Raw genomic sequence first — 15,205 nt, 5'->3', positions numbered from 1 at the left:
CAAATGTGATCACCAAACAGAAGATCCTTTAGATTAGATATTTTTTTTAAAAACCTAAAAAGAATTTTACCAAATTTGTCAACAAGTTTCCATGCAGAAAAGTCTTTCAGTTTTCATAAATAATGACAATCTACCATCAAATATGACTAGTTATTAATTAATTCTTCTCAACATTAGCTACAGAGTTTGATCAAATGTGACTGCAAACATCATCACATAAAAGTATACCTATTATATTGATATACTATGTTGATATACAATCTACCACAGCAGTCATCACTACAAATAAATTAAACTTTTTAAAAATATTCCTCCAAACTGGTAAACTGAATCTGGACTTAACAGAAAGCATCCTAGCATAAATGGCTTTCTGTTTTATACAAATGATGCCTGTCCATCATCAAATATGGCCATCCTTAATATAAACAGAAAAAACTTAAACAACTTTGCTTCAAAAAATGATTAAATGAATTTTACCAAATTAAGGAAAAAAAACAAGCATTCAAGCATGAAGGCCTTTTAAATTTGCCTTTAAAATTTGCACAAATGATGCAGATTTGCCTTTCAAATCTGTCTGCCAGTATAAAAAAGAAAAAGCCTTAAATGATGCAAAAACTGCCAAAAGAAAATCCTGGCAACAAAGCATTTTTAGTTTTCTACATGTGTAATTCATTCGAATCAACCAACAAGTATGGCCACCAATTCTAAAACTAGAAGAAAAAATAAACAACATTTCCTCAAAAACTATTCAACAAAACTTAGCAGAATTTTATAGGATGCATTCTGGCACATGGTCATTTGAATTTTGTACAAATTATGCTAATCTGTCATTAGATGTGGCCACTGTTACTAAAAATAAAAACTTAACCCGACTTTTGCTCAGATACAGACAATCTGAGCAAATCTGGCAAGACACATTTTTGGGACTGGAGAACAAATGTAGCTGACATTCCTGAAAATAAAGAAACCCTCAAATAACTTCTATATAACAGTCCCTTCAAGGGACTGATGCTCTACTGTCTTACAAGATTCTCCAGGAATTTAAGATATGATCAATTTCTTCTTTAAAACTGTGAAGTGTTGAAACCATCTGTGATACATAAAAGTGGTAATAGTTTCAGATTAGCCACTGCAGCAGCCATATTAGATTGAAGGTCAGCACCATCTTAACTTGGATAAACTGGACAACATTAGAAGACTTTTAGTTTAAAAAACCCATGCTGATAGGACATCCATTTAGGAGAATTATTGACAAGATTTTCAATATGTTCACTGTTGCAGCCAGACTGGCACCATTTTCATTCAGAACCAGCTAAATAATTAGTCTTCTGGTGAATGACCTACCAACATGGATCTCATGGTGGCCATGCTGGCTGTCAAACTGTACCATTTTCATCTAGTACCAATTAATCATCTTGTAAATGGTGTATACTGTCAATACAGCATACTGTAAGGATAACAAGATTCTCAAGATGGCCATTGTGGTGGTTGTGTAGGAAGTCCAAGTGGAACCATTTTCATTTAGGCCCAAATAGACATCACAAGAAGTCTTCGGGGGAAAATCCCATGGCCATATAAGTATCTGCTGGAGGAGAAGCTATAACAAGACTTTCAAGATGGCTATTATGGTGACCATATTGGATGTCAGATCAGCACCAAGTTCATTTATGAATAATGAGACATCACAAGAAGCCTTTTAGTGCCCCATCCCCCATGCTGATATAGCCATCCAAATAAGAGGAGAGCCGATAACAAGATTTTCAAGATGGTTGCTGTGACAGTCATATTTTGATGTCCATGTCACACCATTGTCATTTATGACTAAATAGACATTATAAAAAGTGTTCTTGTGAAAACCCCATTTCAGCATGCCTTTCCATTCAGAAGAAATAATAATAACAAAATTTTCAAGATGGCTCATGTGGCAGCCATACCAGATGTCTGAGCAGCACTATTTTCGTTTAGGGCCAACCAGAGCTTGAGATCAAATTTTGTGTAAAGTTTCATGGCAATCCTCTAAGTAGGTTAGGAGGAGTAGTGATAACAAACTTGCACTAACAGACAGATGGATGACAGAATACAGAAAACAATAATGGATGATGGCCAATGAACAATAGGCCATCCCATAAGCTCTTCTGGTCTATGACCAGTAGATCGAAAAGCTGCCAAACAGACCTTATCCATGGTTACCAACATACATTTTTCTCTCTGTCTGTCTGCATACCCATGGCCTCACAAGAACTGCAAAAATTTACTTGAAACCCTATCGACATTATGCAATCCATCAAGATATTGTTAGTAAAGAACAATTACACTTTGCAACATACTTATATTTGAAACATCAATACTTGTTTGCTTCAAAAAGTATAACAATAAAATTTAATCCTCAGTTTATCAGAGATAAACAAATTTTGATGTACTGATGGTCTCTCTAACCATGATGGTTATTTTATCTGGTCACCTGAGAATTGTCAAAGATGTCATTTGAATTAATGTTACTCCGCTCATACTAATGAGAATAAAAAATACACACAGACAGACAGACAAAATTAATATAAGATGTGGCAGATTCAATAATGAAAAGACTTATTTTCCAAATCCTCTAATTAGAGGAGACTCTGGCTTGTCAGCTATGTTGAAAACTTATATTGCTTGGTTTCACTATATTCAATATACCCAGTTGCAAAATAGAGTGTCATTTTGTAAATAAAAATGAGTAAGTGTTCTACCTGAGTTTTTAATCTTACACTCATGTAATGTTCTTTTATTATCTTCTTGTTAATTTGCTTCATGTGTAAATTTGTTTATTTTAATAATTCTCCTTTTTACCTTTCTTTGTATATAAATGATTGATTGATTGATTGGCTCTTATTTTAAACTTTCATGTACCCACTTATCTGCACCTATGTCTCTTTGGTCATCCATTTTTTATGCATTACTTTTAATTAAAAGTTTGACTGGTGAAATTATTATAATTATTAATGATGGTCTAAATAATTATTACTTAGACAAGAAGAAAAATCATCACATGTTCACAGTTTTGTAATGCATAATGTAACAAACTCAAATAGCCATTGTGGAAATATTGCTGAAGGTATTGTAATTATTTTCATGAAAAATAAATATGCTCAGAGAACTAGTTGATATGAAACAATTTTTTAGCAATTTTGCATAAAATACTCTCTCTCTCTCTGACAATGCATATTATTTCCAAACATTTCTTATAATTCATATTTAGCAAATAATACAGATGTTTCTCTTTACAGTTCTTTTACTTAGAACTAAAGAAAATTTCTTGCAAAAAATGCTACACTTTCTTGGAGGTAGTCAAGATTGTTTAGAAGGTCAGAAGTTGTTTTTAATTTGTTTTAATATTTTGTTTTAATTTAGTTTTATGGATTCTTATAAATTAATTGTTTTCTACAAAATATCATTACTCTAGTACAATATATATTCCCTTTATTAATAAAATGTTTCTTATAAATGTTTGGAAATATGAAACCTTTCTAGCACATGAAATAATGGTGATGATAATGAGAGAAGCATTTGTTACAACTTTTTGAGGAGTCATATAATTCATCAGATTAATGGTTGATATTTTTTTTCAAATGTTCTTGACAGATGTGAAAAATCATTGGCCTCACTTAGCTGAAGCTATGAAAAGTGAAAACATAAAACTCATCTCTTTGTAAGCATACAAAATCATTTCTTTTTAAGCATAAAAATCCATCTTGATTCTGACTGCAAAGCTACAAGTTACAAATACAATTTCTCTCTTCAACCACTGTTCCTGTCTTCATCTGTTTTCAAGTTTATTTATTAAATAAAAAATAACTTTCATATGAAACATTTATTCATTGTTTCATGCATTTCACTCTTTCATGGGGCCCCGAGTGGCCGAGTGGTCTAAAGCGCTCTTCGTTACGGATCACTGCCATCTCACCTCTGTCTGCGGTGGTTCGAGTCTAAGATTCAGCCAATGTGGGTATGTGAGAAAGCTTGCCAGTAGCTTCTTGAGGGTCGATGGTTCTTTCTGGGGTTTTCCCAGGTTCTTCCTCCACCATTAATACTGGTCGCCATGTATAGCCTATTGTGTGCTGAAAAATGGCGCTAAACCTACAACAACAACAACAACATCACCCTTTCACTCAACATAATTCACTGGAAATATTCCCTTTTCCACACACTGTGGATAGTAGCAGCCAAAGGGAGGTAAGAATGTTAAAATTGTTTATTTCAAGAACTTCAGCTGCTGCTACAACCATAAATTTGAAAACCTCCATGTAACATCAACTACCTATGCAGAAAATTAGGCCCCTATTTCATAAGAGGGATATTCATGAATGTAATTACAAATAAAAAGGTCATTAACATTTATAGTTCATAGAACAATAATGTTTTAAATTATGTGTAGCATAATATCATCTAAATCTTCCATAGCATAATATGTTCTAAATTATATATGCCATTATAATATGTTCTAAATTATATAAAGCATAATACGTTTTAAATTATATAAAGCATAATATGTCATAAAATTATATAAAGCATAATATGTTTTAAATTATATAAAGCATAATATGTCATAAAATTATATCGTAAATTAATTTATTTTCATGAATATGAATTTTGGTGGTTTTTCTAAAATATGAATGTTTTTCACTGCTACTAAAATTCATGGATTAGGAAGAAAGTAATTGCAACAGACTCAGACTTTTCATCAATGATCAGAAAAATATATCAGAAGTCACTATTGCATATAATGATCATTGTTTACCAAAGTATGAAATGATCATGTGACACACCAGCATCAAATTCATTGCAAAAAACTTGACTGAAAATACCTTTTGGCCACAACATTCCATTATCTTTTAAGGCATGAACTCAGTACAGAAGTTTATATTACATATGCAAATAATTACATAAAGGCATCATGCTTTTGACATGGTTCTATTTTGCCTCTTTTCCTGTGTGACTCAGTTCTCCACCATTTTCTGACAATTTCACATTTTACATTGCATCAAACCATAGAAGTATTTTGCAATGTAATTTTGTAGAAAAGGCATATGGTGTTCCAAGTGAGAAAAAAAACCTGTATTGTTTCCACAGATGGGTTTGATTCATTGGGTCTTTAAAGTTATGGTTTACAGCAACCACAATATCCATCAAAATAGGTACCTCAAAATAAATGTGAACTTACAATAATTTCCAGATTTTTAGTGTCACAGGTCTTTTACCAAAATTTTCTACAAACAAAACAGAAAAGCTTTGCCATGTTGCATTTTGGTTTCTAGTAACTAAGTAAAATGTTTAAAGAAATTAACTTTAAGCTTCTTTATCTTACCATACTGCTTTCTACCTTTATTTAACGTTTCAAGAATATGCACTTTTGAAAAGTATCAAATATGTTGCTTAGAAAAACCGAAAAAAGTTAAATTATTTCTAGTTTTCTAACCTCACATTTGTACTTCCCTGGATTTAGGTAAATGCACTCTGCATTAACATCACATTTGTGCAATCCTGCATCACAAAGGTCATCCAGTACACATCCTACATAATTGTTCCAAATGCTACCTGACTTACAGTTCCCACAGTAGAAACTGCCCTGAAATAGACAAATTAATCAAGAAGTCAATAAATGAACAAGTATATCTCTTCTGTTCAACATTCATAATCTTGTTGGCAAAAATATAATCTTTACTGACTTGTTTGAGATAATCCTGTCACTATGTGAAAGAAAGTAAATGCTCATAAACAAATAAAAAGCAGTAATTTATTTAGCTAAATGGAACCAAAGATTATCATGCCTAATACATATTTTCTTAATATGATTTGTTATCTATGTAAGCAGTATAACAAGTATAATATGATTTGTTATCTATGTAAGCAGTGTAACAAGTATAATATAAGAATATAATTAACATGATATTACTATTAGACAAATCTTTGTATCAAAGTGCAGCAGGCAATAAAATATATCAGGCTATTAGACAAGTCTTTGTATCCAAGTGCAACAGACAATCAAAAATACCACGCTATTAGAGAAGTCTTTGTATCAAAGTACAGCAGACAATCCAAGATATCAGGCTATTAGACAAGTCTTTGTATCCAAGTGCAACAGACAATCCAAGATATCTGGCTATTAGACAAGTCTTTGTATCCAAGTGCAACAGACAATCAAAAATACCATGCTATTAGACAAATCTTTGTATCAAAGTACAGCAGACAATCCAAGATATCAGGCATTAGACAAGTCTTTGTATCCAAGTGCAACAGACAATCCATGATATCTGGCTATTAGACAAGTCTTTGTATCCAAGTGCAACAGACAATCCAAGATATCAGGCTATTAGACAAGTTTTTGTATTAAAGTGCAACAGACAATCAAAGATATCTGGCTAATTGACAAGTCCTTGTATTAAAGTGCAAAAGACAATAAAAAATACCAGGCTATTAGACAAATCTTTGTATCAAAGTACAGCAGACAATACAAAATACCAGGCTATTAGACAAGTCTTTGTATCCAAGTGCAACAGACAATCAAAAATACCACGCTATTAGACAAATCTTTGTATCCAAGTGCAACAGACAATAAAAAATATCAGGCTATTAGACAAGTAGGATTCATGCTATTATTTTTTGAGCAAGATATGTCTTCATGCTGGGAAATACTGACACCATACTATTTGAAAACATAACATTAGTTAAAGTATCAGCATGGAATTTTGATATTGAATTGTCTGAAATGTTTGCATGCTGTGATGTGCTCCATTTTGAATTCCCAGAAACCTTGCACTAACTCTGATGTTAAAAAATTTGCATATAGCCTCATAGCACTGGTGTGTGATAAAATCCCAATGAATCTATCAATCACACTGGGTCATCTCTTGCTTCAACTCAAACTTTATCGTGTACTGAAAATGAATTATTGCTATGAGGCCTAGATAATCAGCCCAAATAGCCTATTTTACCATCTACAAAAAATTAATTATTGGACTGAGCATTAAATAAACAGCTAAAGTAGAATTTGTGCAGATCTTTTTCTGGGACAAAACTAATGTGGGGTGTATCTTAAGTCTTTTTATTTCTTATATAAAAAAATATTCAGCAAAGTTTAGTCATAGATCAAAAATCTTATCTAATATGACCATCTTTTCTCCACTATTTACCATGGTCTGGAATTTGTACCTCTTGGAAGAATGCAGGAAACAGAAACAAAATGCATAAGACTGTACTACAGTTGGAGATATAACACTTATGTTTTATTGTCTGGTTTTCTCATTAATTTCTGAAAATAAGTGAAGATGCCTACATAGTTGACAAAACATCAATTTACAAGAATGCAGAGAACACTTACAATTGTATTTATACATTGCTTCAGTGGGTAGCAACCTCCATTATTAGTTGCACATTCATCAACATCATGGCAGACCTGTTTCTGAAGTGGGGCCAACTTTTGATTGTGAAGTTCAAACACACGCTGAGTGATGTTCCAACCCAAACCATCTTCAAATGTTCCCGTAAAACCCAGTGGACAGGCAAGGCATTGATATCCAGGAGAAGTATTGATACAAACACTGGAGTTCCAACAAGGGTCATACAAACGGCACTTAAAATAGTACACCAACATTATGTTTGTAATTTATTTTGTGTCCATTTACTATAAGAATCAAATTTCTAATGACAAATGTTATATGTAGATTTATTTAAAATTATGAAATTAAAAGCTTGAATTGTGAAAAAGAGGATCTAACATGAGTGCTCAATTTCAAATTAAATTTATGAAATAAGTAAAATAATTTCTTTCAGAGATGAGCAAAAGCTTAAAATTATTTGAGTCATATCAGTTTCACAAATGTTTCAGTTGAACGCAAATGTTTTAATCTACTGTATTTACTCACTCATAAGTCAAGTCCAACTGCAAACAGACCTCAATCTGCCATTACATAACACACTAAGAGATCTGGGTCTATTCAGTTTTTAGGAGTAATCAATTTGAACAAAAAAACAGTGACCCTTTTCTTTTAGCACTAATCCATTGTCAAATCTGGGTCAGTGCAGTTTGCAGATGGACTGTACAGACTGTACTTATAAGCAAGTGTTTGTTGTATTTATCTAATGAAACTGCAGGACAGTGTAATGAAATAACTCTGAGTTATATTCTGATGCATTGGTCATAATACCTTGCCTTAAATGACATCAAGGCATTGTTTGCTATGCTAGGAAGTGTTATTAGATGTCACATACAAAAAATTATTATATGGGTATATTCTGAAACCACAGTAGTCATGTGATAAAAATGTCAGTCACCATTTCTACCCATCAAGAACCACTAACTTGTGTCTTGACAAAGAATATTGTTGATGCAAATAAGTTTTTTGTTTGTTCTTGTCAGTTTTAACAGCACTTTTAACACATTACTGGCTATATCATGCCAAGGAAATGGAACTAGGTGCCTTTCCCAAGGATACACTGTGGCAGCTACTTGAGCTGGACTGGGTGGGTATTGAGTCCAGGACCTTTCGATTACAAAATCTATGCTCTACCAACTGAGCAACAACAGGTCCCACTAATGCTAATAGGCTTTCTGCAACTATCTTGATGAAAAAATATTGAATCTTTTACAGTCCTATAGATATTGTTGTAAGAGATGGTATTTAAAAATGGTGACTTGTATAGTTCTTGAGTATTTAACTTTTGAAAGAAGAGTACCATGAAAGGCACATTTCCCTTCTTTAATAGTCCTCTACACAGACACTAACAGGGCATGATTCAATCCAGAGATTATTCACCAAAGATTTGGACCTTTAATATAAGTATATGGTTGTTAGCTTAACTTCAATTACTGTGCAGAAACCATTAATTTCTTATTAGACTTACCATGGTCATGACCTCTGACCTTTACATACCAGAATCTATTAGTTTCTTAATAATATTTGGGCAAGGAAATTATCTCTGTAAAAAAAAGTAATTTATTTTGGCTATAATGACCTTGACCTTTAACACTCATAGTAAATATGCTGCTTTCAAGTGCAAGTTAACCACAAACTTTGGTCAAAGTATATAGTCTAGAACTAAAGCTATCAGGCAAAAAAGATTTTTCTGCTTTTAAAGTGACCTTGACCTTTGACTGCAGCTCTCAATTAAATAGGCTTCTTACTTATTAAACTAGTTTTGTTCTGCCAGATGTTTGCAAGACTTTGTAACATCTTAATCATACAAAGGTCTTGACAAAATTAGTTTTTCTTGTAATGCCTGACTATGACTTTCCCAAGAATTGGAAAAGCAACTTCACTGGCTGATGAGATCATCTGATGTCTCACATTATTGGAAAAGCCACTTCACTGGCTGATGAGATCAGCTGATGTCTTGCATTATTGTGATGATTAGATGATGCCACATTTTACTGCAAATGGACATTTTTATTGGTTGATTTAGATCTACGTCCTACATGAGTAGTGATGTTAAATTCTGTTGTTTTAGGTTTTCAATATTATTTCGGTTTGAATGTAGAAAACATGTCTATACATGGCAAAGCTCTCATGGATCAACATCATACAAGTCTAGTTGAGTCTGGTATTACCCAATGTGCAAGTCTGGTTGAGTCTGTTATTACCCAATGTGCAAGTCTGGTTGTGTTTGATGTTATCTAATGTGCAAGTCTAGTTGTGTTTGATGTTATCTAATGTGCAAGTCTGGTTGTGTTTGATGTTATCTAATGTGCAAGTTTGGTCGAGTCTGATGTTACCCAATGTGCAAGTCTGGTTGTGTTTGATGTTATCTAATGTGTAAGTCTAGTTGTGTTTGATGTTATCTAATGTGCAAATCTGGTTGTGTTTGATGTTATCTAATGTGCCAGTCTGGTTGAGTCTGATGTTACCCAATGTGCAAGTCTGGTTGTGTTTGATGTTATCTAATGTGCAAGTCTGGTTGAGTCTGTTATTACCCAATGTGCAAGTCTGGTTGTGTTTTGATGTTATCTAATGTGAAAGTCTGGTTGTGTTTGATGTTATCTAATGTGCAAGTCTGGTTGTGTTTGATGTTATCTAATGTGCAAGTCTAGTTGTGTTTGATGTTATCTAATGTGCAAGTCTGGTTGTGTTTGATGTTATCTAATGTGCAAGTCTAGTTGAGTCTGGTATTACCCAATGTGCAAGTCTGGTTGTATTTGATATTATCTAATGTGCAAGTCTGGTTGTGTTTGATGTCATATAATGTGCAAGTCTGGTTGAGTCTGGTATTACCCAATGTGCAAGTCTGGTTGAGTCTGGTATTACCTAATGTGCAAGTCTGGTTGTGTTTGATGTTATCTAATGTGCAAGTCTGGTTGAGTCTGGTATTACCCAATGTGCAAGTCTGGTTGTGTTTGATGTTATCTAATGTGCAAGTCTGGTTGTGTTTGATGTTATCTAATGTGCAAGTCTGGTTGAGTCTGGTATTACCCAATGTGCAAGTCTGGTTGTTTGATGTCATCTAATGTGCAAGTCTAGTTGTGTTTGATGTTATCTAATGTGCAAGTCTGGTTGTGTTTGATGTTATCTAATGTGCAAGTCTAGTTGTGTTTGATGTTATCTAATGTGCAAGTCTGACTGAGTCTGGTATTACCCAATGTGCAAGTCCTCCACAAACTTTGGTGAAGGTACATGCTAATAAGACAACTTTAAGTGCAGTACAAACTTCTTTGGTATGGACACTGACCTTGAAGCTGATAACATGAACACAGATCATTTATCTCAGAAACTGTCAACATAACCACATGCTAAGTTTGGTTAAATCTATGGTGGTTTTTTTAAAGGGGGGTGCAAGTTAATAAAGTGGTATCATTTATGGTTTTCCTGAGATGTCTACAAATTGGGTCACATGATAAATATATATTTGTGTTATCATGATTACCACGCCAAAAAACCCTAATACAACACCTTCACAAAGTCTGCTAAAATTATCACTGTGTTCATAAAGCCAATGAACAAGATTTTTGAGATAGCTATGGTGTCATGTTAGAACTCAAACTATTTTTCTATATTTCTATATGAATATTCTATTGTATTTTTCCAGATTTCTATATGAATATTCTATTGTATTTTTCTATATTTCTATATGAATATTCTATTGTATTTTTCTATATTTCTAAATGCATATTCTATTGTATTTTTCTATATTTCTATATGCATATTCTACTGTATTTTAATGAAAACCCCATGTCAATAAAGTAATGAACATCATCCAGAAACAGCAGCTGTATGAAAATGTTCAGATTGACAGTCATGGCATGGTGGAGGTTGTGACAGTCAAGGCATGGTGGAGGTTGTGACAGTCAAGGCATGGTGGAGGTTTTGACAGTCAAGGCATGGCAGAGGTTGTGACAGTCAAGGCATGGCAGAGATTGTGACAGTCAAGGCATGGTGGAGGTTGTGACAGTCAAGGCATGGCAGAGGTTGTGACAGTCAAGGCATGGTGGAGGTTGTGACAGTCAAGGCATGGTGGAGGTTGTGACAGTCAAGGCATGGCAGAGGTTGTGACAGTCAAGGCATGGTGGAGGTTGTGACAGTCAAGGCATGGTGGAGGTTGTGACAGTCAAGGCATGTTGGAGGTTGTGATAGTCAAGGCATGGTGGAGGTTGTGATGGTCAAGGCATGGCAGAGGTTGTATCAGCATTATTTTAGTATAGGAACAGCTATAAACTGCACTTAAGAAATAGTTTTAACCAAATATGATAAATGTAGATAAGGCCAGAAACAAAATTTATGAGATGGCCATGGTGCAATGCCAGAGGTAACATAAGCACATTTATCATTAACAACCAGCTATATATTTCTCTAGCATTTTAAGACAACCCCTGTTGATATGACCATCTGTTCAGGAGAAGAAGCCATAGAAAGATTTTTTTATAACCACAGTGAAGGCAGCCATGCTGGAGGTTGCATCAATATGATTTTAAGACAAAAACAACTATATATTTCAAGAAAGAAGTAGTTTTTAAATAAAAAATAATGGTAAAGCCATCAATTCTGGGAACTGCCAGATTCTGGGTTATGCCTGATTTACACCATTTTCATTTAGAAAAACTCAACATGATAAGAAGTATTTTAGTGCAAAGCCCATTTCAGTATGACTGTTCATTCAGTAAGAGTAGCAATAAAAAATAAAATTTTCCAGACGACCACCATGGCAACCATATTAGATGTCAGCCATTATCATTTAGGACCAAACAGACCTTTGGATGAATTTGTTTGTTAAGTTTAAATTTGTGTTAATGGACAATCAAAGATGGACACCTAATAACAGACAATTAATGACCAGTATAGCTAAAATAAATAGGCTCCATCCTTATCCCAACTACAGTCCATCCACAATGTCTGGCCCAGGTATGTATATGTGTAAGCATGTACCATATATATTCTCTGACTGGCACAATCAATGTTATAGACTGAAGAGTAAGTTTATATATCCCAAAACAGGTACAGAAAACAAAGACAATGTAATAAAAGAGTAAAATCCTTAAATACAAAGTCCAATTTGTAAAATAAATGGAACTTTTTTTAAAAGTTAAAGCATTTGTCAGATGAACATCATCAAGTTACACATCACAGGCAAAAAGGCTCCCTCCATGATACATCTCTTATGGTATGTGGAAGGATGCATATGGACCATTATTCATCTCTTATGATATGTGGAAGGATGCATATGGACTATTATTCATCTCTTATGGTATGTGGAAGGATGCATATGGACCATTATTCATCTCATGATATGTGGAAGGATGCATATGGACTATTATTCATCTCTTATGGTATGTGGAAGGATGCATATGAACTATTATTCATCTCTTATGGTATGTGGAAGGATGCATATGGACCATTATTCATCTCTTATGATATGTGGAAGGATGCATATGGACCATTATTCATCTCTTATGATATGTGGAAGGATGCATATGGACTATTATTCATCTCTTATGATATGTGGAAGGATGCATATGGACCATTATTCATCTCTTATGATATGTGGAAGGATGCATATGGACTATTATTCATCTCTTATGGTATGTGGATGCATATGGACTATTATTCATCTCTTATGGTATGTGGAAGGATGCATATGGACTATTATACATCCCTGAGTCTGTAGGAAGAATGTTTATGATACAGAACTAATATTATTACATAGAAACCATTTTTCTTCTTTAAGTCACACTGATCTTCATCTGTTCATCACAAAATCAAGAGGCTTTTTGTAAATGCCAAATGCAAAGCCATCAATAAGTATGGTCGAGGTCTGTGATGTAGAACGAATGTTACTGTACAGAAATAATATTTCCTTCTTTCAGACACAGTGATTTTGACCTTTGACCTTTTTGATTCTGAAATCCAAAGGCTACTTCCTTATCTGAAGTGCAAGCCATCTACAGAGTCTAGTAATAGCAGATGAATGAGAACTCAAAGTTACTGAGCAGACATGAAATTATGAACAGATGGATGGATGGATGGACAACACCATAAGACAATTCACTCTGCCATATGGCCTGCATAGGAAAACATATTTTCATACAGTTAATGGTGTAAGCATTCCAGAACCATGAAAAATGGATAAGTTGTTGGCATTTTCTAGCCCTGCACTTAGTTACACATACAGACTCCATATAAAATCCAATGCTTAGAAAAATACTGGAAACAGTGCCTGACACATTCACTATATAAAATAATAGCACAATTAAATTTAAATTAAATTGAATATTCAATTTATCAAATCTGCACAAGTTAGAAATCATATATTCCTCTTAGCAGGTACATGGAGAAACATGCATTAATTTCTTTTTACTGTGACAATTATTTTTTATTTTTTTACAGCACTGTTCTTGTTATTATTTGAAATTGTAAATTATATGACTTTTTAGCTAGAACAATGACAACCTGAAGGAACAACATACATCATACCAATGATATCATAATGCAATAGTCATCCCATTTCAAGCTGTACAGTACCGTATATACTCACTTATAAGTCACTTATAAGTCAAGTCTAACTTCAAACACATAGATCCTGATCTGGCATAGCATAATGCATTTGCAAATCAATGTGTAAGTTGTTTGTTCTACTGATTACCCCTTATAAACTGCACAGACCCAAATATGCCAGCACATTATGTGGACATCAGATATTGGTCAGTGCAGTTTGCAGTTGACTTGACTGAACAGATTTGTATTTGTAAAATGTATATTCCCCTACCGCAGACCAAATGATTTAAATCAAAAAAAGATTCAAAAGTTAAGAACAGTTCAAAAAACTGCTATCATGGCGTAAAAAGCTAATCAGGTCATTTGTATATGAATAGAAATATATCTACCTTATTTCATCAACCTACCTTCAGTGTTTTAATAGTATTAGTGCTAGACTTTGAATAAATTAAATCCAAGTCAAATAGTTAAAATCTGTGTAAAAAAAACGTAATGGTCTAAAAATTAAACAAATTTTAAAAAAAAGCTTCACCAAATATCATTTGTAAGTATTGAGTGGCTTTTGTACAATCTTACTAATGAGCTTCTTAGAACTGACAAGGGATTGACAGGTCAAAAATGAATTGGAATAAAATCAATATGTCCCCGCTGCAATCAGTCAGGACATATAAGCTCCTGTTGCCCTTCAAAATTACCTGGTTGTCTGTTTGGAACAATTTCCTTTGCGTATTTTCAATTTTAAGGATAACAAAGTCTGGTGTGTATAGGAGTAATTGTTTATGCTAATTAATTTAAAAAAAGAAATTCAACCATAACGAGCAGAAAACTGAGGTAAGAAACAATCTATATCATGAACTGTCGTTTTGTATCTCTATGACTTTATACCCGTGTGATAACAAATGTATTAACCTCATCTATATCCTGACAGTTCACTCCATCACCTTCATAACCAACTGGACAGTTGTCACAATCATAAGTACCATTCCCAAGATTATAGCATGTTGTTCCAGGAAAGCATTTATCCATAATCATGCATGGACACTCTGTGAAATTGTCACATGTAATACAGTGGGAACCATCTTCAGGTGCATACAAGTTGATATCTTTGCATCTGTCGCAACGATCATGCGTTGGAGAAACAAATTGACCTCTAGGACATGGTTTGCATGACCCCTGGCCAGGCTTGTCTTGATAGAAGCCATCTGGACAACTATGACAATACACTAGATATAATGAGAAAATAGTTATCC

Source organism: Sinohyriopsis cumingii, chromosome 13, assembly GCF_028554795.1.
Source record: "Sinohyriopsis cumingii isolate HCF-2022 chromosome 13, ASM2855479v2, whole genome shotgun sequence".
NCBI classification, from domain to species: domain Eukaryota; kingdom Metazoa; phylum Mollusca; class Bivalvia; order Unionida; family Unionidae; genus Sinohyriopsis; species Sinohyriopsis cumingii.
This window is presented reverse-complemented; position numbering follows the sequence as displayed.